General features: G+C 40.2%; 1 long non-coding RNA gene across 1 annotated transcript in view; it reads left to right on the top strand.

Moving 5' to 3' along the window:
* The first annotated feature begins 9,412 nt into the window (after positions 1-9,412).
* The window catches only part of LOC111772046 (uncharacterized), a 31,260-nt gene continuing 17,425 nt past the window's right edge, over positions 9,413-23,247 (top strand). The window contains exon 1 of the long non-coding RNA XR_011435950.1: positions 9,413-9,898. This is a non-coding gene — a long non-coding RNA (uncharacterized lncRNA). The remainder of the gene's footprint in view (positions 9,899-23,247) is intronic.

Raw genomic sequence — 23,247 nt, 5'->3', positions numbered from 1 at the left:
TTTCATTCATATTTATCATATTTGCCTGCTTTCTGAGAGAGAAATCTCTCCTCAGCAATTTTAGCTCTAATCATCTCAATATTTAAATCCTTTCTCAGTTGACTGGCAAAATGTGATGCAGCCATCCTGCCAGGCAAAAGAAAGGTAGACAACTTATATAGATTTTCACATTATTTAAAAAATTAAGATTCCAGTTCACCTCCTGCCCCAACTCAGAGCATTCTGACATAAAAATTTTTCAGTACAAAATGGAATAAATATGTGACACTGCAAAGTGGGAAGAAAGCAAAAGATAGTACAGTCTATTTTGGGGTTCTACATAGGGCCTTGCTTGACAGATGAAGTGCAGCCCAGGAAGCGATGGGCCATGACACAAACAAGAGGCTCTAGGCTCACCGCACAGCATTACAAAGTGACAAGAGTGAAGGAAAGGAGAGGATAGGGAGAGTAAGCAAAGGACAGTATACAGAATCGTTTCCTAACCTTTCCCTGTGATGAAGGCAGGCAGCCTGGCAGTTTTTCTCAAGCCAAAAAACAAAACAAAACAAACACACGAGATGCCTATTAGACAGACAGGGATGATAAGCAGGCAGTTGGATATACAAGAGTGAGCAAAAGATGGGTTTTTAGAAGAATTACCATGGTCACACAGAAGGATAGCCATACAGTTTGCCATTTGAGGGCATAATGAAATTATTTTCGGCCATGTAAGAAATCACATTGTTTAGCTGGCACATACTCTTTTCTTAGAAAGATTCTTGAGAACGTGTTCAAGCCAAACAAGGGAGAAGGACAAGAAACAGGATGCCATGTGTTCCAGGAAATCCTTCATTCAAATGAGGAAAAGAATAAAGGAAAGTGGAAAGTCTAAGGGAGTCACCTATGCAGCTGGTATAGAAAACAACCAAGCCCAACGGGAGAAAGATGACTGATTCTCCAGAAGTGCTGCTGGCTCAAAAGAAAAAAAAAGAAAGAGAGAAAGAAAAAGGGGACGGTCTGCCAATAGGAAGATAAAAAGTTCTAAGCAAACTAGACTCTTCAACAACAAGAACAACTGAGACAGTCCACTAGAAAACTCCAAAGAAAAATCTGCACAAGAAATGCAACCCATTAAAATGTTACGATCAACAGAGTATACAAAAAATGAGAATTCTTCTGACTTGGATGCTAATAACACTCTCCTGTAAGAGCCCAGGGGAAGTGCCAAAGGACTCTACTTTTCAGTAAGCATGCTCCTCTACTATTTGACTTCCCACCTCCTGGAAGTATTAATGTGCTAAATGTTAAAGAAACAATAAACCATTAGTTACTTTAAAATACAGCGTAGCACTATACACCACAAAGAGAGACAGCCTGCATGCAAAAGCTTGAGTTAATAGCAAAGGCGTGTTTAATTGTCACCTAAACCAGCACAGGTGGTTAGTATCATCGCTGTTACACAGGTGAGGGAGAGAACTGCCCGCGCTGGCACAGCCAACAGGCGCTGGAGCTGGGATCTCAAGCCCCGCAGCCTGGCTCCTCACATCACTACATCCAAGTTCCCCTCTTGGCTGAGTGGAGTTTCTTCCAGCTTGAAAGTCTAGAATGCCTTCATCTTGCTTGCCTAGAGGTTCCCAACCAGGGCGGTTTTAGATGTCGCCGGCTCTGGGAGCAGCTAATGGAATTGAAGGTCGGGGCCAAGGATGCTAAGCATCGTCCCGCCCCAGAGGCCAATCACGGCCCAGTGGTGAAACGCTGACTGCTACATAGATTATGGCAACAAATATTTACTCTTCTGGAGGACGGAGGCATCGGCTGCGGGAAGGACAGGTAACTGGTCCTAGAGGAGCCTCCCCCGAGAGGAGTCCAGCTCGCCGCCGCCCACCTCAGACCCTTCCAGACCTTCTAGGAGGAGGCGAGCCAGCGCCCTTCCTCCAGCTCCCAGCACCCACCTCCCTGAGGCAGCCTGTAGCGTGAAACCTCAGTCAAACCCAAAGGAAAGAAACGCTCCGTATCTGGAGAGCCGCCGCTGCCGCCGCCTCGGAGCAGCGCCGCCTACACCTGAGCCGCCCAGAATCCGAACTTCCCACACCCAGCCTCTGATTGGAGGGCCTTTGAGCAACCCCGCGGGGAAAGGGGCCCGCCCCTTCTTTTTTTGACGAGGCTTGCGATTTCGTCCGTCCCTGCGTTATTCGAATTGATTGAAAGGTGAACGGACTGTTCAAAGGATGGGCGCGTCCGACGCGATTATGGCTGAGGATCGGGGACGGGGCGCTGGTGAGGCGGTGCGGTCCGTAAACCGCCTGGAGCTCCAGGGCCCCAGCATCCGAGGAAAGGTGAAAGCGCTCCTCGGAGCAGAAGGGACTCAGTGTTTGCAGGGCTTTTAATGTCCTTGTTTAGTCACACAAATCCAGCACAACTTATTGGAAGGTTTTCTTCACTTAATATTTTTTAAAAAGGGTTTACTACCCCAGAATTCTCCTTACATCGCTTAGCGTTACTTTCCAACATCGCCAGGCTTTTTTTTTTTCATCCGGTTTTTATTGAGGTAAAATTTAAATACCGTGGAAAGGATTGATCTTTTAGTGTGCGATTTCATGAGTTTTGCTAAACGTAAACAGCTGTGTAAGCACCACCCAATCGGAAAACAGCATTTCCATCACTGAGAGTTCCCTCATCCCCTTTCCAGGCGCCCACTGTTAGGCAGCCAACCTCTGCTCTGATTTCCATCACCACACACATAAAGGGGGTAGTCCTCTCCCAGGTGGCCCTTCTTTCTCTAACCATGCTTTCCAGATCCATCCCTACTGTTGCGTGATCAGGAGTTGGTTTTTATTGCTGAAAGGCATTCCATCGAATACTTTGTCTATCCATTCACCCATTGCTGGACATCTGGATTATTTCCATTTTTGGCTATTATGAATAAAGTTGTGTGGAAATTAATAAATAGAAACCTCACTAAATTGGAGTCTTGGGATCCAGAGGCGGAGCTTTCACACCCTACCTCCTAGCAGAGCCCAACAGGAAGAAGACAGACTTCTTCTTGACCATGAAGCTCAGCCAATGAGAGACTATCACAACTCAGCTAGTGAAACGCTGCTACACCTCTGGACTCCTTGTTTACAATGGCCCTCCCAACTTCCTCTTCCGCCCAGAATAGAGTTTCTCCTCCATGCTGCTAGCGACTTGCACCTGGCTCGCCGTGGTTTCAGACTTTGAATTGCAATTCTTTCTTGGTTCCCCGTAAACCCATTTTTGCCGGAGAAACAACTGGCTGTCTGTTTAAGGTCAACAGTTGCTATAAACATTCTTGTACAAGTCTTTTTTGTGGGCATGTTTTATTTCTCTTGGGGAAATATAGATGTGGTATTTCTGGGTCATTCTGGGTATGCTTAACCTTATAGGAAATTGCCAAGCAGTTTTCCAAAAGAAAGCTGGCACATTGTTAGGAATGCAGAGGGTCATGGTGCAATGATATAAGATTCTATTCACCAAGCTAGAGCAATTTGAAACATGTATGGATCTAATAAAATAGGCTCACAATTGATGAAGCAAAAATTTACAGAACTACAGAGAAAAAATGGATGAATCTGCTATTATCATGAGTGATTCAACATACCTCTCTCAGCGCTGATTGACCAAACAGACACAATTCAGCAATGATATAAAGACGAGTCAACAAAAGAATTAAGCAACTTGACCAAATGAACCCTGACCCATGACAGAGACAATCCAGAGCTGATCCCTGCTTCCTGGGTCCCTCCCCAGAATCACCCAGCAGGGCCCACAACCTGAGGTGAGCCCCTCCCAGGTCACTGTGCCCAGACTCCCCAGGGTTCCCCTGGGAGGCCTCATGTTCTCCCTTGCAGCAGCAAGTAAATAAACCAAACTTTGCTTAACTGCAACTTGTGATACCAAACCTCTTAATCTCAAATTCGCGTGTCTGATGTACAGTAAGCCGAACACAGAGACATGCATGCCTGGAGGCAGAGAAAGATTTATTCAAATTGGCCAAAACAAGGGGGAGGAAAACAGGTTCTCTCAAAACCACCTTCACAAGAGAGGAAGGTGGGGGATTTCATAAGCTAAGGGGGTTGGCAGGAGGAGTTTCAAAGAAACAAAGGGGAAATCCGTGATGTTCCTTTTGCTCCAGATAAGCCCTTGGGCAATTTGACTTCTGGGTATCAAGGGCAGCTGGGGGCTGTTTATCTGGTGATTGTAACTTCATTGAAGGCATTCTTGGGGCTGCACTGGTGGTGTGGCAGTTAGGTTCATATGCTCCACTTCAGCAGCCCCGGGTTCATGGGTTCAGGTCATGAGCACGGACCTGTATGCCACTCATCAAGCCATGCTGTGGCGGTGCCCCATATACAAAATAGAGGAAGACTGGCACAGATGTTAGCTCAGGGACAATCTTCCTCACCAAAATAATAATAATAAAATTAAAAGTAACAACAATGAAGGCATTCTTTTTCTTCTGCAAAATAAGCTTATAAATCCTTGTTACCCTTGAGTCACCACTCAAGTTAAACAAAAAAAGCAGCAAATTGACAAGATTAATTTCCTTTCACCTACATCTGTGTTTGGAACAAGGTCAAAAGAATCGAATGTTTACAGTAACCCTCAGGTACCCAGCTTCAGGTGTTCTTGGTGGTCTCCATCTGATGGGCTTTATCTGTAGACATCTTGAGATGGAATCTTGAAATCTTGAAATTGGATTACCAAATAGGAGCAAGAGAAATCATTATTGATTCAAGAAAAATTTATAATGTAGAGCGGAGATTAGTTTTAGAGTCTGACCACCTAGGGCTCTAGTTCTGGAGCTGCTCAATTTCTGTTCTCAGACTTCATTGATGTGAGTCATATCAACACCTACTTCATAAGTGATATGAGATTTTCACATATTGTGTATATGGGGTAGCCATTCTGGTTCAAAACTGATTTGGCTTGAACTAAGGAAGCTTGACTTACTGCCTATCAAACACACATTGTACATCTGCTTTAACTGTTAAAGAATGCATTCTCTTACAAGAATGCATACGTCCCCTCCTACAATGCCAGTCTCAGCCAGTATCCAGTGTCAGTAATTCCCTATTAGTAACACCCATATCAGCACTCTGAAGATAACTTCCCTTTCCTGGACATCAGGGTCAGGTTGACCTGCTAATTTTTAACTGAATACCTCTTTGAAACTTTGATGAGTATGTATCCTGGGCATGTTTAAGGTATGTTCTTTGTTCTAAAAAGCTATAAAACTGTACTGAAAACCATGCTTCTCTGGAACATTTTCTTCCTTTGTGGAAACTGCCTTCCCAGGTTATAATCCTCAACTTGGCTCAAGTAAAACTCAGCTTATCTCTCTAACCTATAGACTGGTTATGGGTTATTTTGCGTAGACATAAGGTTGTTGTGAGAATGAAATGAAATATCCTACCTAAAGATCATAGCATAGCAGCTGGAATACAGTAAGGACTTCAAAACCTGGTAGTTACTGTGAGCTGACCACAAAAGGGAAAAGTTAGAATGAGGCTCAAATCCTGCAGGCGCCCCTGTGTACTCCACCAGCCCCGTTCCTGGCAAGGCAGGGAGCAGGGCTTGGGTGGAGAACCGGACTTCATTACTTAATGAATCTATTTGCCTGTAACAGTTAAAGCTGAAAGGAAGATAATGGGGCTCTAAATTCTCCACTGGAATTAAAGGAGGAAAGAATTACAATTAAAGGATTCTCCATTTCAAAAACCTGTTCTGTTTTCCCCAGTTTTAAAGATGCTCTCTAGAGCCAGCCTGATGTCCTAGCACTTCAAGTTCAGCGTGCTCCACTTCAGCAGCCTGGGTTCAGTTCCCGGGCACAGAACCAGACGACTCATTTGTCAGTAGCCATGCTATGGTGCTGGCACACTTAGAAGAACCAGAAGAACTTACAACTATACACAACTATGTACTGGGGACTTTGGGAGGAAAAAACGAAGAAAAAATGAGGAAGATTGGCAACAGACGCTAGCTTAGGGCAAATCTTCCCCTGCATAAATAAATAAATAAATAAATAAATAAATAAATAAATAAAGATGCTCTCACTTTGTGTGTCTAATAAACTTTTAAGGCCTAATGGCTCCAGAGTCCATGTAAACCAAGCCTTGGATTAGCAGGGGCCCGAGATGAGTACAGGATAGTGGCAAAGAGTGTGGGCTTTGACTTGGGTTTTAATCTCTACCCTGCCACTGTTTTAAATCCAAAGGTTGAAGGCCATATATGGCCTTGGGCAAGAGGCGTAATCCTTCATAAACCTCAGTTTGATAACAATCTCTTCTCCATGGAGTTTTAAGATAAATTGTATTACAGTACCTGGCAAATAATAGATTTTCAATAAATGGTACTTTAAAATACTAATAATGACAACAACAGTAATAACAATATCCCTGGATCTACCATTAGAAATTATGAGCATTTTTAGGTAAAGTATTGAGACATCAAGTGCAAGAGGTATTGCTATAAAAAATTAGTAAGAATGATAAAATTTAACATTAGTTGGCCACAAGTATAAACTGGTGGAGTCTTTCTAGAAAACAAATATAGAACTGTTTCCCAATCAGTCTTACATGTCTAAAGGATGAATAGGGTCTCACTTAATCCAGAACACTGTCAGCCATTGCTCTGAATCAGCATTTTCCCCCTTAAGTGTCCATTTGGAGACTTAAAGAAAGTCGAACTCATTCAAACTTTTCTTTCTTCATCCACTTATTGCTGCTTTCTTCCAGCAATAAGTAAAAGCTGTTGATGATTCTTCCCTCAGTAACTGTCTGAGAAAACATAGCAGAAATACAATAAATATGTTGATTGGCATTTTTATTATGTAGATGTTTTATATAAGGTGACAAATATTTTTCTTTTATGGTGCTTTAGAACTCATGAAATATGATTCAAAACACTTTAAAAAAACTCTGTAAAATTTAAGCACACATCTCCAAAATCACCTCTGAAAATGTATAAATACAGAGTTGACAGACTGCAATTATTTACAAGTCACACACACATATTGACAAAGCCTGGGAGGAGCTGGGTGATCTGGCAAGATCGCATGAACCTTTCTTGTGTTTTAATTTCCACCAGCAGCGTAATAATGGTTTTTATACAAAAAATATAGTTTAAAAATTCCTGCAAATAGCTCAATCTAATTATGTCCCTGATGATCTAATTAAATGTTAAATTTTCAGTTATTAAAAACCCACATCTTTCTTGAAAAGAAAATGTTTTAATTAATTGCTGTATATTTTTTATGTTTTATATATGCTATATATTACAAATTAATCACTCTCTTCGTATTAGCTTTTAAGGTATTTCTAATTTTCCTATTATACATAATCCTTCAATTAACATCTTTTAAAATGTCAATTTTTGTTCAAGCTTCTCTTTTATGACTCAACATTAGATTTTTATTTCCCTGGTCTTTACAATGGAAGACAGGAATGGCACTCTTTTAAAAACTGAAAGAAGTAGAGATGCCTGTCAAACAATGCAAGATTTACACATTTCCAGCCCTTTCTGTCCTTCCCCACCACTGCCATCTCCACATAAGTGTGATCCCTTTCAGTGTGTCCAAGTTTCTGATAATTTCTTAGGAGACAACCCCAGACAGGGGAATTACTGAGTAACATAGAAATTATAGAAACATTAAAGGAAATTATTGGTGGCAAAAAAGAAAAAAATCAAATCCTATATATAGGGAAATAAGAAACATTTACACCAAAGAAAACAAAGATAAAAAGAAAGTCAATGGAATGGGGTAATGCTTGCCATTAGTATGTCAGAGGGAAGTCTGGTATAGAGAACTGCTGATAAATTTCTTCGGACAGTAACTAGGATGCAGTGGATGAATAAATATTGGCAGAGGAGAAAAACAAGATCTGGAGGTCAAGGAACTTGCCCACCTTCTGAAGGAAAGTAGAGTGTGAAGAGGGCGCTGAGTCTGTGTGCTTGACTGTGCCGTCTTGCCCTCTCTCTTATTAAGGATGATGTGTATTTTGTACGCAAAGTTTAGATCTCAGGAATAAACATATAGTGTGATGTGCACTGATAGAGAATATATGCAGGAAATGGGATGGAATGGAGCAGGGTGCTGGAATATATCTTTAAAGTGGTTTTACTATACCAGAGGACATGATTGTTTTTGAGACTCTGATAAAGAAATATTTTGAATGATTTCTTCTTTTGAAAGACGGCATGCTCATTACCATTGCCTTGTCACTCTTGCTAAGTTTTGTTAGTGTTTCCTTCTAGTCGTTTCCCAAGTATTTCTTTTTGGCTAAATTATTTGTTTATCTGTATAAAGCTAAGGGGGTTTGTTTTTCGGTGTGGATTTTTTAGCAGGTCTTCCTAATACGGGAAGGAATTTAATAGTGAATTTTTAAAGTAAAGGCCTAGTGCCCATAGGCATATTTTAATGTGTGAATTCTTTATCAAATATGTCATAAATATTGAGGAGGCAGTGTGTTAAAATAGTCTTATTTATTTATTTAATTTTTTAAAATATTTTTTAAAATTTTTATTGAGTTAATGATGGGTTACAGTCTTGTGAAATTTCAGTTGTACATCATTGTCTGTCAGTCGTGTTGTAGGTGCACCCCTTCACCCTTTGAGCCCACCCCCCACCCCCCTTTCCCCTGGTAGCCACTAATCTGTTCTCTTTGTCCACATGTTTAAATTCCTCATAGGAGTGGAGTCATACAGAGATTGTCCTTCTCTATCTGGCTTATTTCACTTAACATAATTCCCTCAAGCTCCATCCATGTTGTTGCAAATGGGACGATTTTGTTCTGTTTTATGGCTGAGTAGTATTCCATTGCATATACATACCACAACTTCTTTATCCATGGAAGCACTTAGGTTGTTTCCATGTCTTGGCTATTGTAAATAATGCTGCAATAAACATTGGGGTGCACAGGACTTTTGGAATTGCTGACTTCAAGCTCTTTGAAGAGATACCCAGTAGTGGGATAGCTGGGTCCTATGGTAGTTCACCATTCCCTTTCCTCTTAGACTACTGACAACTATCTTATTGAGGAAAAATGGAATTAAGATTACTATCAGTGTGCTCATTATATTTTTAAAAAATAAGTCTATCAAATCTTTGTCTAGGATTAACTTTTATTAATTGATTTGCATTCAAGTGATTAGGATGATTACAAATAATTATCCAGTCAACTCTTAAAATTTTAATAACATTCCTCTCTTTGGGCATGCTTGGAAAATCTGTCCCTGAATCAAAATTACAAAATATCTACAAAATTTTCACCACAGAACTTTTACAATTAATTATCCATTCCATTTTCACTATTATAGCTTATCCTAAAGAATTAAGTAAATGCGTATTACTTCACTCCTGCACACCCTTTAAACGCAGCTAACAGACACTGAATAAACCAGCTCAACCCCGGCGGGATCCAGAGTTACTTGCCCCACGTGCTGTCCCCAGGCTGCAGCCGCCTGAGGGGACTCGCCCGGGCCCCCGCCCTCAGAGCTCACACCCGCCGTGCGCTCTCGCCCCGGGGCCGCCCCGCCGACCTCCCGCGCGGCTCTGCGCGCACAGGCCGGACGCTCGGAGCCGGCGCCGGGCCGCCCTGCTCGGCCTCCTGGACGCAGCGCCGCCTCTGGACCGAGCACGCGCACCAGCGGCCTCCGCGCAGGCTCCGTGCCCGCGCACGCGCCCTCGCGTCGCGCTCCTGGCTGAGAGACCTGCGCTCGGGCCGGCCTCCGGGCGGTTCTCGCGCTGCCGTTCCACCGGGACTTCCGCGCTTCGGTGGCCTTTCGGACGAGCCGCGGCGCCCAGAGATGTTCAGGTTGGAGCGACACTTCCCAGACGGCAGCAGTCACGCCAGATCTTCGGCTTCCATTCCGTTTTCGCGCGGTTCTCCCTCTTCGCAAGGTGAGTGGAGCTCGTTTGTGGATGTGTTAGCACAGGAGGCGGGAATCCTGTGAAGCGAGTCAATTCGGAGCCCGACGTGAACCAGGTGGGGTGGCGGCGGAAGCGCTCACAGCGTTGAGGCCGGTAGTAGGGACGCCAGTCCTCACAGGACTCTCGGGCCTGAACGGCAGAGGACGGTGTGTGTCTGTGGGGACAGACGGGATGCTTGTGGCGGGGTGTGTGTGTGAGAGACGCGAGTGAGCGGTGGGATGCGCCTCCGTGCCGTGGGTGTGGCTGCGAGGCTGTGACAGGTGCGTGGCTGTGCTGGGGTGACGGGGATTTGGTTGCATGTCCTTCACCTGTGCGGGTGTGATGGCTGTGGCTCTGTGGCGTCACTGTCTGGTGGCTCTGGGTTCCCTGGCGCTTCCTCCTCTTCTCTCCTCACAGCTGCTTGGCTGCAAGAGGGAAGTAGGACATTGAGCCCTAAAGGAAGATTTCCAGCCAGGGGGCACCGAGGTTAGTTTGGGAAAGCCTGGGGAGTTCTCTACTTGGGAGCTCTGAGGGGCGGCTACTGTCTCAGAGCCTCGGGGTTCCCAGAGCTCGGACCCCAGGAACGTGCTGTAAACCTATTCCCGTGGTCCAGGCTCTGTCCTCTTTTCCATCTGTTTATGTGTATGAGCAGGGCGGGTGTGGACCTGGAGAGTGTCGTGTAAAGGAGTCATTCTGTGCCCCAAGAACAGCCTGGTGCCTCCTGACTTCCTCCTCAGTCCTGCCATCCCCAAAAGAAGAACCTTGATGAGGGGAAAAATTGTTTTACACACAAAAGTCAACATTGAGGATAGTTTTTTTTTTCATAAAATCATTGATTTTAACTTATTGATATAAGAAAAACTTAACAAAACTTTGCAATAATATCTGATTTTTAGTTGTCTTCCCAAAAAATTTCCAAATACTGATTGAAATAGAAGAAAATAAGGAATCATTGTATTTCCCCACGTCTTTCTTTGCTGCTTCAGGGCACTGAGAGTCTTACTGATGTTCTCACTTATGAGACGCTTGATCACATCAGCTTCTTTGGGCAGGTTGTGATTCACAAATGTCTCTTTGATTCTGCTGCATTTCGGTGGGAGGGAAATTTCCTCCTCCTCTTTTCTAGAAGCTCTTGATTTATGAATTAAAAATGCATTCTCAAGCAAAAGTCCTGATTTTTTTTCCCTTTGTTTTGTGAGCATTATCAGAGCAGGGCTGATAAGCACAATTTTAATCTAAGAATAATTTTCTTTTATAATACCGAATTAGAGGACACGCAATGTTCTTCAGTAAAAATATCTAACATATTTATATAGGATTACAACATATTATTAAGTTTTTATGTAGATTATACTTCTCCAAGATATTCATGCTTAGTAGGTGATCTTCATACTCTTAGTTTTACTGATGAAAAAGTCAAGACATTAAAATGTCATGAACTCTAAGAGCAGTTACTTTTAGAAAATCTGAGAACAGAATCTATGTCTTAAGTTTCAACTGGATACCGTTCGCCAGTTATGGGTGCATATTTTACACTTGGACCAGTATCATCCTGATTAATAATGCTGTACCTGCCATCATGTAGCAGAACCAAATTAATTAACCTGTTCCCTGTTAGAGTTTTGTGTTTCTGGGTTTTGGGTGTCAAAAACTAAGTATTGAACATACTCGTACATGCATTTCTTTCTCTCAGTATTTTCTTAAGAAATGTCTAGAACTAGAATTTGGGGTAGAATAATCAGATTTTTAGTAAGTGCTTATGATATTCCAGACCATGCCATCTTAGTATTCGGGGTGATAAAAAGATTCAAATGACATAGTTGACACTTTTACGTTCCTTCTGGTAAGTAAAGTAAACCCTGAATAGGAATAGATGCATCGAAGGCCACTAGGGAGATTCAGATAATGTGACTTGGTGTTTTATACGGCAGTGATGTCATTCTGACTGCAGTCACCACTGTCGGGTTGTGATTAAACTCTGATGACCTATGAGAGCACCGTGATGGTAAGGAATTTATGTTGTAAATTTTTACGTTACTTTTTAAGTTGAGATAGATTCATGATCATAAAATTCAGTGTTTTCTTTTCTTTTTTTTGGTGAGGAAGATTGGCCCTGAGCTAACACCTGTTGCCAGTCTTCCTCTTTTTGCTTGAGGAAGAGTGGCCCTGAGAAAACATCTGTGCCCATCTTCCTCTATTGTGTATGTGGGATGCCACCACAGCATGATTTGTTGAGTGGCGTAGGACCATGCCTGGGATCCAAACCTGTGAACCTGGGCCAACAAAGCAAAGTGTGCTGAACTTGACCACTATGCCACTGGGCCAGCCCCAAAACTCACCTTGTAAAAATGTACTCAAAAGAAAACATTTTACTATAGTCACAAGGTTGTACAAATCAGTACCACTATCTAAGTCCAAAACATTTTATCACCTTAGTAAGAAACCCTGTCCTTGTTAGCTGTCACTTCCTATCCCTGGTCCTCCCATACTCTGGAAACCACTAACCCGTCTTCTGTCTCCATGGATTTGCTGAGTCTTGAAATTCAGTCTACATGGAATCATGCAATATGTGTCCTTTTATGTCTAGCTCCTCTCACTTAGCATGAGGTTTTCAAAGTTCGTCCATGTGGTAGATAAGCACATCATTCTTTTACTTTATTTTGGAAAGTATACATGGCATTACATTTGCCATTTTAACCACTTTTCAGTGTATAGTTCTGTGACAGTAAAAGACCTTAGATATGTTGTCAAACTTAATGTATAAAATCATAATCACCTAAACATGATTAATTCTATTATAACCATAAGTTAGAGTGCTATGCAGCCATTCAAAATATTTGTCAAAATAAGGAAACTATGTATGATAGAATTTAACAAAGATTTTGAGTATTTAAGATATTCTTTTGTTTCTTTTTAAATCCTGTTTTTCTATCTGTTATGACAAACTCTAAGTTTCAATTGGAGAATTTTATCCTTTTACATTTAATAATTGACAGATTTAGGTCATCCATTTTACTGTATGTTTTCTTTTTTTCCATTTGGCTTTTGTTCCCCTTTCTCTTTTTTTCTTCTTTGGGGTTAATAATATTTATTTAAAATTCCATTTTAACTTGCTTTTTCTATATGTGCCTATTTTTAGTGGTCACTGTCTGTATTTAAATATATATATGTATATATATGTATTTATATATATATATATAATTATTTTATTGGGTCATATTGGCTTTCAACCTTGTATACATTTCAAGTGTCTATCATAATATTTCAGTTTCTCTTTAGACTGCATTGTGTTCATCACCAATAATTCACTTTTTATCCGTCACCATACATATGTGGCTTTACCATTTCATCCTCCCTCATCCCTTTTTCTTCTGGTAACCACTAATCTAGTCTCATCTATGTGTTTGCTTATATTCCACATAGGAGTGAAATCATACAGTATTTCTTTCTCTGTCTGACTTGTTTTGCTCAAGATCCATCCATGGTGTCTCACATGGGATGAGTTTGTCTGTTTTGATGGGTGAGTAGTATTCCATTGTATATATATACACGACACCTTCTTATCCATTTGTCCCTTGATGGGCACCTAGGTTGCTTCCATATCTTGCCTATTGTGAATAATGCTGTGGTGAGCATACGGGTGCATATATCTTTTGGAATTAGTGATTTCATGTTCTTTTGATAAATACCCAGTAGCAGAATGGCTGGATCATACAGTATTTCTGTTTTTAAGTTTTTGAGAAATTTCCATACTGTTTTCCATAGTGGCTGCACCGGTTTACATTCCCACCACCAGTTTAAGAGCATTCCCTTTACTCCACATCCCCTCCAACATTTGTTATTTTTTGTCTTGGTAATTATAGCCATTTGACTGGTGTGAGGTGATACCTCATTGTCATTTTGATTTGCATTTCCCTGACGCTTAGTGATGTCCAACATCTTTTTGTGTGCCTATTGGCCATCTGGATATCTTCTTTGAAAAATGTCTGTTCGTATCCTATGTCCATTTTTTTGATTGGATTATTCTTTTTTTTGTTATTGAGTTGTATGAGCTCTTTATATATTTTGGAAAGTAACGCCTTGTCAGATGTATGATTTGCAAATATTTTCTTCCCATTGGTACGTTGTCTTTTCATTTTGATGATGGTTTCCTTTGCCTTGCAGAAGCTCTTTAGTCTGATGTAGTCCTATTTCTTTATTTTGTCTTTTGATTCCCTTGCCTGTAGAGACATGGTATTCAGAAAGATACTACTAAGACCTACGTCAAATCTGTACTGCCTATATGTTCTTCTAAGAGTTTTATGGTTTCAGGTCTTACATTCAAGTCTTTAATCAATTTAGAGTTAATTTTTGAGTATCACATGAGACAATGGTCTACATTCATTCTTTTGCATGTGGCTGTCCAATCTTCCCAACACTATTAATTGAAGAGACTTTCCTTTCTTCATTGTGTGTTCTTGCCTGCTTTGTTGAAGATTAGCTGTCCCTTGATGTGTGGTTTTACTTCTGGGCTTTCAATTCTGTTCCATTGATCTGTATATCTGGGTTTTTTATGCCAGTACCATGCTGTTTTGACTACTACAGCTTTGTAGTATATTTTGAGTTCAGGGAGCATGATACATCCAAGTGTTTTTTTTTTTTTTCCTCCCTCAGAATTGCTTTGGCTATTCAGTGTCATTTGTTTTTCCATATAAATTTTAAGATTCTTTTCTCTCTTTTCATGAAGAATGTCATTGGTATTCCATTCGTGTTTGCATTAAATCTGTAGATTGATCTGTAGATCAGTCTGTAGATTGATTTAGGTAATATGGACATTTTAACTGTGTTTATTCTTCCAATACATGGGAATAGAATATCTTTCCATGTCTTTGTCTTCTTTGAGTTATTTCATTAATGTCATAGTTTTTGGAGTATATGGCATTCACCTCCTTGGTTAAATTTATTACAGGTATTTTATTCTTTTTTGTTGCAATTGTAAATGGGATTATAGTCTTGACTTCTCTTTCTGCTGGTCCATTATTAGTGTATAGGAATGCAAGTGATTTTGTGTGTGTGAGGAAGACTGGCCTTGAGATAACATATTTTGCCAACCGTCCTCTTTTATTTTCTCCCCAAAGCCCCAGTACATAGTTGTATATCCTAGTTGTAAATCATTCTAGTTCTTCTATTTGGGATGCCACCACAGCATGGCCTGATGAGCGGTGTGTAGGTCCATGCCTGGAATCCAAACTGGCAAACTGCAGGCCCCCATTACGGAGTGAAATGCAAATGATTTTTGAATGTTGATTTTGTACCCTGCAGCTTTACTGTATTTGTTGATTATTTCTAATAGTTTTTTGTTGGATTCTTTACAGTTTTCTGTATATAGAATCATGTCAACCACAAATAGTGACAGTTTTAATTCTTCCTTTCCTTTTTGGATACCTATTATTTCTTTTACTTGCCTTACTTGTTTGGCTAAAATTTCCAGTACTATGTTGAAGAAGAGTGGCAAGAGTGGGCACCCTTGTCTTGTTCCTGTTCTCAGAGGAATGGCTTTCACTTTTTGACCACTGTGTATGATGTTGGCGGTGGGTTGGTGCTATATGGCCTTTGTAATGTTGAGGTACTTTCCCTCTATACCGATTTTATTGAGAGTTTTTATCATAAATGGATATTGGAAATTGTCAGATGTTTTCTCTCCATCTATTGAGATGATCATGTGATTTTCATTCTTCATTTTGTTAATGTGGTACATCACATTGATGGATATGCTAATGTTGAACCATTTCAGCACCCCTACAGTAAATCCCACCTGATCGTGGTCTATGATCCAATTAATGTATTGTTGTATTCAATTTCCTAATATTTTGTTGAGTACTTTTGCGTCTATGTTCATCACTGATATTGGCCTGTAATTTTCCTTTTTTGTGTCATCCTTGTCTGGTTTTCATATCAGGATAATGTTTGCCTCAGAAAATGAATTCAGAAGTGTCCCATCCTCCCAATTTTTCAGAATAGTTTGAGAAGCATAGGAATTAAATCTTCTCTGAATGTTTGGTAGAATTCACCAGAGAAGCTGTATGGTCCTGGACTTTTTCTTTGGGAGGCTTTTGATAACAGTTTCAATCTCTGCTTGTGATTGGTGTATTCAGATTCTTTATTTCTTCGTGATTCAGTTTTCGGAGGTCATATGGTTCTAAGAATTTATCCATTTCTTCCAGGCTATTCAGTCTGTTGACATATAGTGTTTCATAGTATTCTTCTGTAATCCAATGTGTTTCTGCAGTGTCCATTGTAGTTACTGCTCTGTAATTTCTGATTGTATTTATTCGAGTCTTCTCTCTTTTTTTCTGAATCTGGCTGAGATATTGTCAATTTTGTTTATCTTCTCAGAGAACCACTTCTTAGTTTCATTGATCCTTTCTATTGTTTTTCTACTTCCTGTTTCATTTATTTCTGCTCTGATTTCATTATTTCCTTCCTTCTCCTGACGTTGGGCTTTGTTTGTTCTTTTTCTAGGTCTTCCAGGTATAGAGAAGCTGGTTTATCTGAGACCCCACTGGCTTTCTGTTGGCTCCCATAGGCTTGGATGCTGCTGCCCCATCATGACCAGTGATGCTTGTCCTGGGTTGTCTGAAGGTGCTCGTTGCACTGCTGCCAGGGGTGCTGGGTTCATAGGTGTCACTATCCCTGCCAGGGACCTGGAGAACTATATGTATCTCCAGCTGAGCTGGTGTTGGGGGGTGCCACCAGTGGGGGCTAGGTCACCAGATCTGCTGTGTTTCCTGAAGCCTCTGGTCACAGGTTCCACCTGCCAGTGCTGGGGCAAAGGGGCTATTTCTTCTGCCCCCACCCAGTTTGCTCACAGTTGTGTGGGCCAGGCCACCTCCCCTGTGCCAGCAGTCACACAGGCCAGGCTGCCACCATCCATGCTCCACTGGCAGTCAGGTGAGCTGGGCTGTCCTCACCACTTGTGCAAGCCACTGTGTGAGGATCCACAACCTGGATTGCTGCCACTCAGGGAGGGTGGTGGGGGCTTCTCCCCTAGTTCCACTGCTTACTGGGGGTTGAGTCCACCCACATTCAGATGTATAGACGCATGGATCTCTTAGGCATCCTCTACTGCTGTATAGGAAATCCTATGTTGGTCAGTGCATGTCCATTTGGCTGTAACTTAGAGGGGAGTGACAAGGGGGAAAATTCCACCATGAGGCTGATGTCACTCATGTTGTCTCACCTTTTCTGAACTTTCCAAAAAACCAGTTTAAAAAAAATTATTGCGGTCAAACTAGTTTATAACATTGTGAAATTTCAGTTGTACATCAGTACTTATCAAACACCATATCGATGTGCCACCGCACCCCTTGTACCCACTCTCCTGCTGCCACAGTAACCACTAAATTGTTCTCTTTGTCCATAAGTTTGTTTATATTCCACATATGAGTGAAATCATATGTTCTTTTCTCTCTCTGTGTGGCTTATTTCTCTCAACATGATGCCCTCAAGTTCCACCAATGTGGTTGTGAATGGGACGATTATGTGCTTTTTATGGTGGAGTAGTATTCCATTGTATATATATACTACATCATCTTTATCCAATCATCAGTCGTTGGGCACTTGGGTTGCTTCCACATCTTGGCTATTGTGAATAATGCTGCAATGAACATAGAGGTGCATACGTCGCTTAGTGTTGATTTCAAGATCTTTGGATAAATACCCAGTAGTGGGATAGCCTGGTCATATGGTAATTCTATTTTTAACTTTTTGAGAAATCTCCATACTGTTTTCCAAAGTGGCTGCACAAGTTTGCGTTCCCACCAGCAGTAGATGAGGGTTCCCTTTTCTCCACAACCTTTCCAACATTTATTTTTTTGTCTTGGTCATTGTAACTGTTCTAACAGGCATAAGATGATATCTAACTGTAGCATTGATTTGTATCTCCTTGATGATTAATGATGTTTAGCACCTTGTCATCTGCCTATTGACCATCTGTATATCTTCTTTGGAAAAATGTCTCTTCATATCCTCTGCCCACTTATTGATTGGGTCATTTATTCTTTCATAGTTCAGTTGTGTGAGCTCTTTATATATTGCAGAGATTAATCCCTTATCGTATATATGATTTGCAAATATTTTCTCTCAGTTCCTGGGTTGTTTTCTCATTTAGATCTTGGTTTCTTTGCCTTCCAGAAGCTCTTTAGTCTGATGAAGTCCCACTTGTTTATTGTTTCTTTTGTTTCCCTTGTCTGAGTGGACACTATGTTTGTGAAGATCCTTTTAAGGCTGATGACAAAGAGTGTACTGCCTATATTTGCTTCCATAAGTTTTATAGTTTCTGGTCTTACATTCAAGTCTTTGATCCATTTTGGGTCTATTTTTGTCTATGGAGAAAGATAATGGTCTACTTTCATATTTTAGACGTGGCTCTTTAGTTTTCTCAGCACCACTTATTGAAGAGGCTTTCCTTACTCCATTCTATGTTCTTGGTTCCTTTATTTTTTATTTACTTATTTGTTTTTGAGGAAAATTAGCCCTGAGCTAATGTCTGCTGCCAATTCTCCTCTTTTTGCTGAGGAAGACTGGCCCTGACCTAACGTCTGTGCCCATCCTCCTCTACTTGATATGTGGGATGCCTACCACAGCATGGCTTGCCAAGTGGTGCCATGTGCACACCCAGGATCCAAACTGGCCAACCCCGGGCCACCAAAGAGGAACGTGCAAACTTAACCACGGCACCACCAGGCCAGCCCCTCTTGCTTCCTTTATTGAAGATTTGCTGTCCATGTATGTGTGGTTTTATTTCAGGGCTTTCAGTTCTGTTTCACTGACCTGTGTGCCTGTTTTTGTACTGGTACCATGCTGTTCTGATTACTACAGTTTTGTAATATGTTCTGAAATCAGGGACTTCAATACCATCAGTTTTCTTCTTGTTTCTCAGGACTGCTTTGGCTATTCTGGTTTTTTTGTTGCCCCATACGAATTTTAAGATTCTTTGTTCTATTTCTGTGAAGATTGTCATTGGGATTCTGATTGTGATTGCATTGAATCTGTGGATTGCTTTAGGTAGTATGGCCATTTTAACTATGTTTATTTTTCCAATCCGTGTACATGGACTATCTTTCCATTTCTTTGTCATTATCGATTTCTTTCAGTAATGTCCTATAGTTTTCCTTGTATAGGTTTTACACATCTTTGGTTAAGTTTATTCCTAGATATTTTAATCTTTTTGTTGAAATTGTAAATTGGGTTGTATTCTTGAGTTCTTGCTCTATTAGTTCGTTATTAGAGTATAGAAATGCCACTGATTTTTGTACATTGACTTTGTATGCTACAACTTTGCTGTAGTTGTTGATTATTTCTAAGAGTTTTCCAATGGATTCTTTAGAGTTTTCTAAACATTTTATATATAGAAATGATGTCGACTGCAAAGAGTGAAAGTTTCACTTCTTCAGTGCCTATTTGGATTCTTTTTATTTCTTTTTCCTGCCTAATTGCTCTGACCAAAACCTCTGTACTATGTTGAATAAGAGTGGAGAGAGTGGGCATCCTTGTCTTGTTCCTGTTATCAGTGGGATGGCTTTCAGTTTCCCCCATTGAGTATGATGTTGGCTGTGAGTTTGTCATATATGACCTTTACTATGTTGGGATATTTTCCTTCTATACCCATTTGATTGAGAATTTTTATCATGAATGGATGCTGGATCTTGTCAAATGCTTTCTCTGCTTCTATAGAGATGATCATGTGGTTTTTGTTCCTCCTTTTGTGTTTATATGGTGTATCACGTTTACTGATTTGTGGGTGTTGAAACATTCCTGTGTCCCTGGTATGAATCCCACTTGATCATGGTGTATGATCTTCTTAATGTATTACTGTATTCAGTTTGCCAATATTTTGGTGAGGATTTTTGCATCTATGTTCATCAGCGATATTGACCTGTAATTTTCCTTCTTTGTATTGTTCTTGTCTGGTGGTGGGATCAGGGTGATGTTGGCCTCATAGAATGTGTTAGGGGTATTTCCATCTTCCTCAACTTTTTGGAATAGTTTGAGAAGAATAGGTAATAAATTGTCTTTGAATGTTTGGCAGGATTCTCCTGAGAAGCCATCAGGTCCTGGATTTTTATTTTTGGAGAGGTTTTTGATTACTGTTTCACTCTTTTTACTTGTGATTGCTCTATTCAGATTCTCTGTTTATTCTTGATTCAGTTTTGGGAGGTTGTAAGAGTCTAAGAATTTACCCATTTCTTCTAGATTGTCCAGTGTGTTAGCATATAGTTTTTCATAGTATTCTTGTAATCTTTTGTATTTCTGTGCTATCCATGGAAATTTCTGCTCTTTCATTTCTAATTTTATTTATTTGAGACTTCTTTCTTTTTTTCTTAGTCTCACTAAGGGTTTGTCAATTTTCTTCATCCTCTCAAAGAACCAGCTCCTTGTTTCATTGATCCTTTTCACAGTGTTTTTTGTTTCTATTTCATTTATTTCTGCACTTCATTTTTATTATTTCCCTGCTTCTCCTGAGTTTGGGCTTTTTTCTTCTTCTTTTTCTAATTCTGTTAGGTGTAGATTAAGATAGTTTATTTGAGCTTTTTCTTGTTTGTTAACGTGGTGCTGTATTGCTATAAATTTCCCTCTTAGGACTGCTTTTACTGCATCTCATAAGAGTCAACATGCTGTTTGCATTCATGTTTGCCTCCAAATATCTTTTGATTTCTTCATTTTTCTGACGACCCTGTGGTTGTTCAGTAGCATGTTGTCTAGTCGCCACATTTTTGGTTCCTCTCCCAGCTTTTTTCTTGTAGTTGATTTTTAGTTTCATGGCATTATGGTCATAAAAGATAGTAGATATGATTTCAATCTACCTAAATTTATTAAGGTTTGCCTTGTTTCCCAATATTTGCTCTATCCCTGAGAATGTTCTATGTGTTCTTGAGAAGAATGTGTATTCTGCTGTTTTGGGATGGAAGGCTCTATATATGTCTACTACATTCATCTCATCTAGTTTTTCATTTAAGTCCAGTATCTGTTTGTTGGCTTTTTCTCTGGATGATCTATCCATTGATGTAAGTGGAGTGTTGAGGTCCCCTACTATTATTGTGTTGTTGGTAATATCTCCTTTTAGCTTTGTTAATAGTCGCTTTATGTACTTTGGTGCTCCTGTGTTGGGTGTAGACATGTTTATAAGTGTTATGTCTTCTTGGTGGTGAGTCCCTTTTATTATTATACACTGCCCCTTTGTCTCTCTTTATCAGTTTTATCTTGAAGTCTACTTTGTCTGATATAAGTATGGCATCACCTGCTTTCTTTGGTTTGCCATCGACTTGAAGTATTGTCTTCTATCTCTTCACTCTGAGCCTATGTTTGTCTCTAGAGCTGAGATATGTTTCCTGGAGGCAGCATATTGTTGGGTTTTGTTCTTTAATCCATCTTGTCACTCTGTGTCTTTTGATTGGAGAATTCAATCCATTTACATTTGGAGAGATTATTGATATATAGGGCTTAACACTACCATCTTCTCACACATTTCCTGGTTCTTCTGCATTTCCTTTGTTTCCTTCCTGTGTATTTTGGACTACCAATTTGATTAGGTAGTTTTCTCTGTTGGTTTTCTTCTTTTCCTCCTCGTTTATTGTAAAGATGTCTGTTCTGATTATTTGTTATTGGTTACCCTTACGTTCATATAAACAATCTCATAGTTGAGATAGTCCATTTTCTGACAGCCTCCTACTTCCTTAGACTATACTGATTCCATCCCTTTACTATTTCCCTTCTAAGTTATTTTGTCATATCATTTTCCAACTTGTGTTGTGAGTCTATGGATAAAAAGATGAGGTCATTTTTGTTTTGGTATTTTCTGTTTATATTATCCTTGACATTAGAATTGTTTACTAACCTGATCTGATAGAGATATGCCACTTCTTGATTATTGCCTACCTATTCATCTCCTTGCTCAGGGCTTTGTAGCGCCTTTCCTATTTCTTTTTTCAGATATGAGGGCCTTCTTGAGGATTTCTTGTAGGGGGGCACTTGTGGGAATGAACTCCCTTAGCTTTTGTTTATCTGGGAAAGTTTTTATTTCTCTGTCATATCTGAAGGAGATTTTCATTGGATAGAGTATTCTTGGCTGAAAGTTTGGTCATTCAGGATTTTGAATAGATCATTCCACTCTCTCCTAGACTGTCAGGTTTCTGCGGAGAAATCCACTGAAAGCCTGATGTGGTTCCTTTGCAAGTTATTTTCTTCTGCCCTGCTGCCTTAGTATATTTTCTTTTCTTCTTTTTTTTTTTTTGAGGAAGACTAGCCCTGAGCTAACTACTGCCAATCCTCCTCTTTTTGCTGAGGAAGACTTGCCCTGAGCTAACATCCGTGCCCATCTTCCTCTACTTTATATGTGGGACGCCTGCCACAGCATGGCTTGCCAAGTGGTGCCAGATCCACACCTTGAATCCAAACCAGCGAAACCTGGGCCACCAAAGTGGAACGTGCGAACTTAACCACTGCACCACCGGGCCAGCCCTGGTTGTCTTTTCATTTTGATCCTTGTTCCCTTTTCCTTCCAGAAGCTCTTTAGTCTGATGAAGTCCCAGTTATTTCTTTTTTTCCCTTGCCTGAAGAGACATGGTATTCAAAAAGATCTTTGTAAGACCCATGTCAAAGAGTCTACTGCCTACATTTTCTTCTAACAGTTTTATAGTTTCATGTCTTACCTTCAAGTAGTTGATCCATTTTGAGTTAATTTTTGTTTATGGTGAAAGATAATGGTCTACTTTGATTCTTTTGCATGTGGTTGTCCAGTTTTCCCAATGTCATTTATTGAAGAGTCTTTCCTTTCTACATTGTATGTTCTTAGCCCCCTTGTCAAAGATTAGCTGTCTGTAGATGTGTGGTTTTATTTCTGGGCTTTCTCTTCTGTTCCACTGATCTGTGTGCCTGTTTTCTTACCAGTACCATGCTGTTTTGATTACTATATCTTTGTAGTATATTTTGAAGTCAGGGATTGTGATGCCTCCAGCTTTGTTTTTTTCCTCAGAATTGCTTTAGCTATTTGAGTTCTTTTGTTCCCCCATATGAATTTTAGGATTCTTTGTTCTATTTCCATGAAGAATGTCGTTGGGATTCTGATTGGGATTGCATTGAATCTGTAGCTCACTTTAGGTAGTATGGACATTTTAACTTTGTTTATCCTTCCAATCCAAGTTCATGGAATATCTTTCCATTTCTTTATGTCATCATCAATTTCTTCCAGTAATGTCATATAGTTTTCATTGTATAGGTGTTTTACCTCCTTGATTAAATTTACTCCTAGATATTTTATTCATTTTGTTGCAGTTGTAAATGGGATTGTATTCTTGAATTCT

This window comes from Equus caballus, unplaced genomic scaffold (genome assembly GCF_041296265.1).
Source record: "Equus caballus isolate H_3958 breed thoroughbred unplaced genomic scaffold, TB-T2T haplotype1-0000016, whole genome shotgun sequence".
Classification (NCBI taxonomy): Eukaryota; Metazoa; Chordata; class Mammalia; order Perissodactyla; family Equidae; genus Equus; species Equus caballus.
This window is presented reverse-complemented; position numbering and strand designations above follow the sequence as displayed.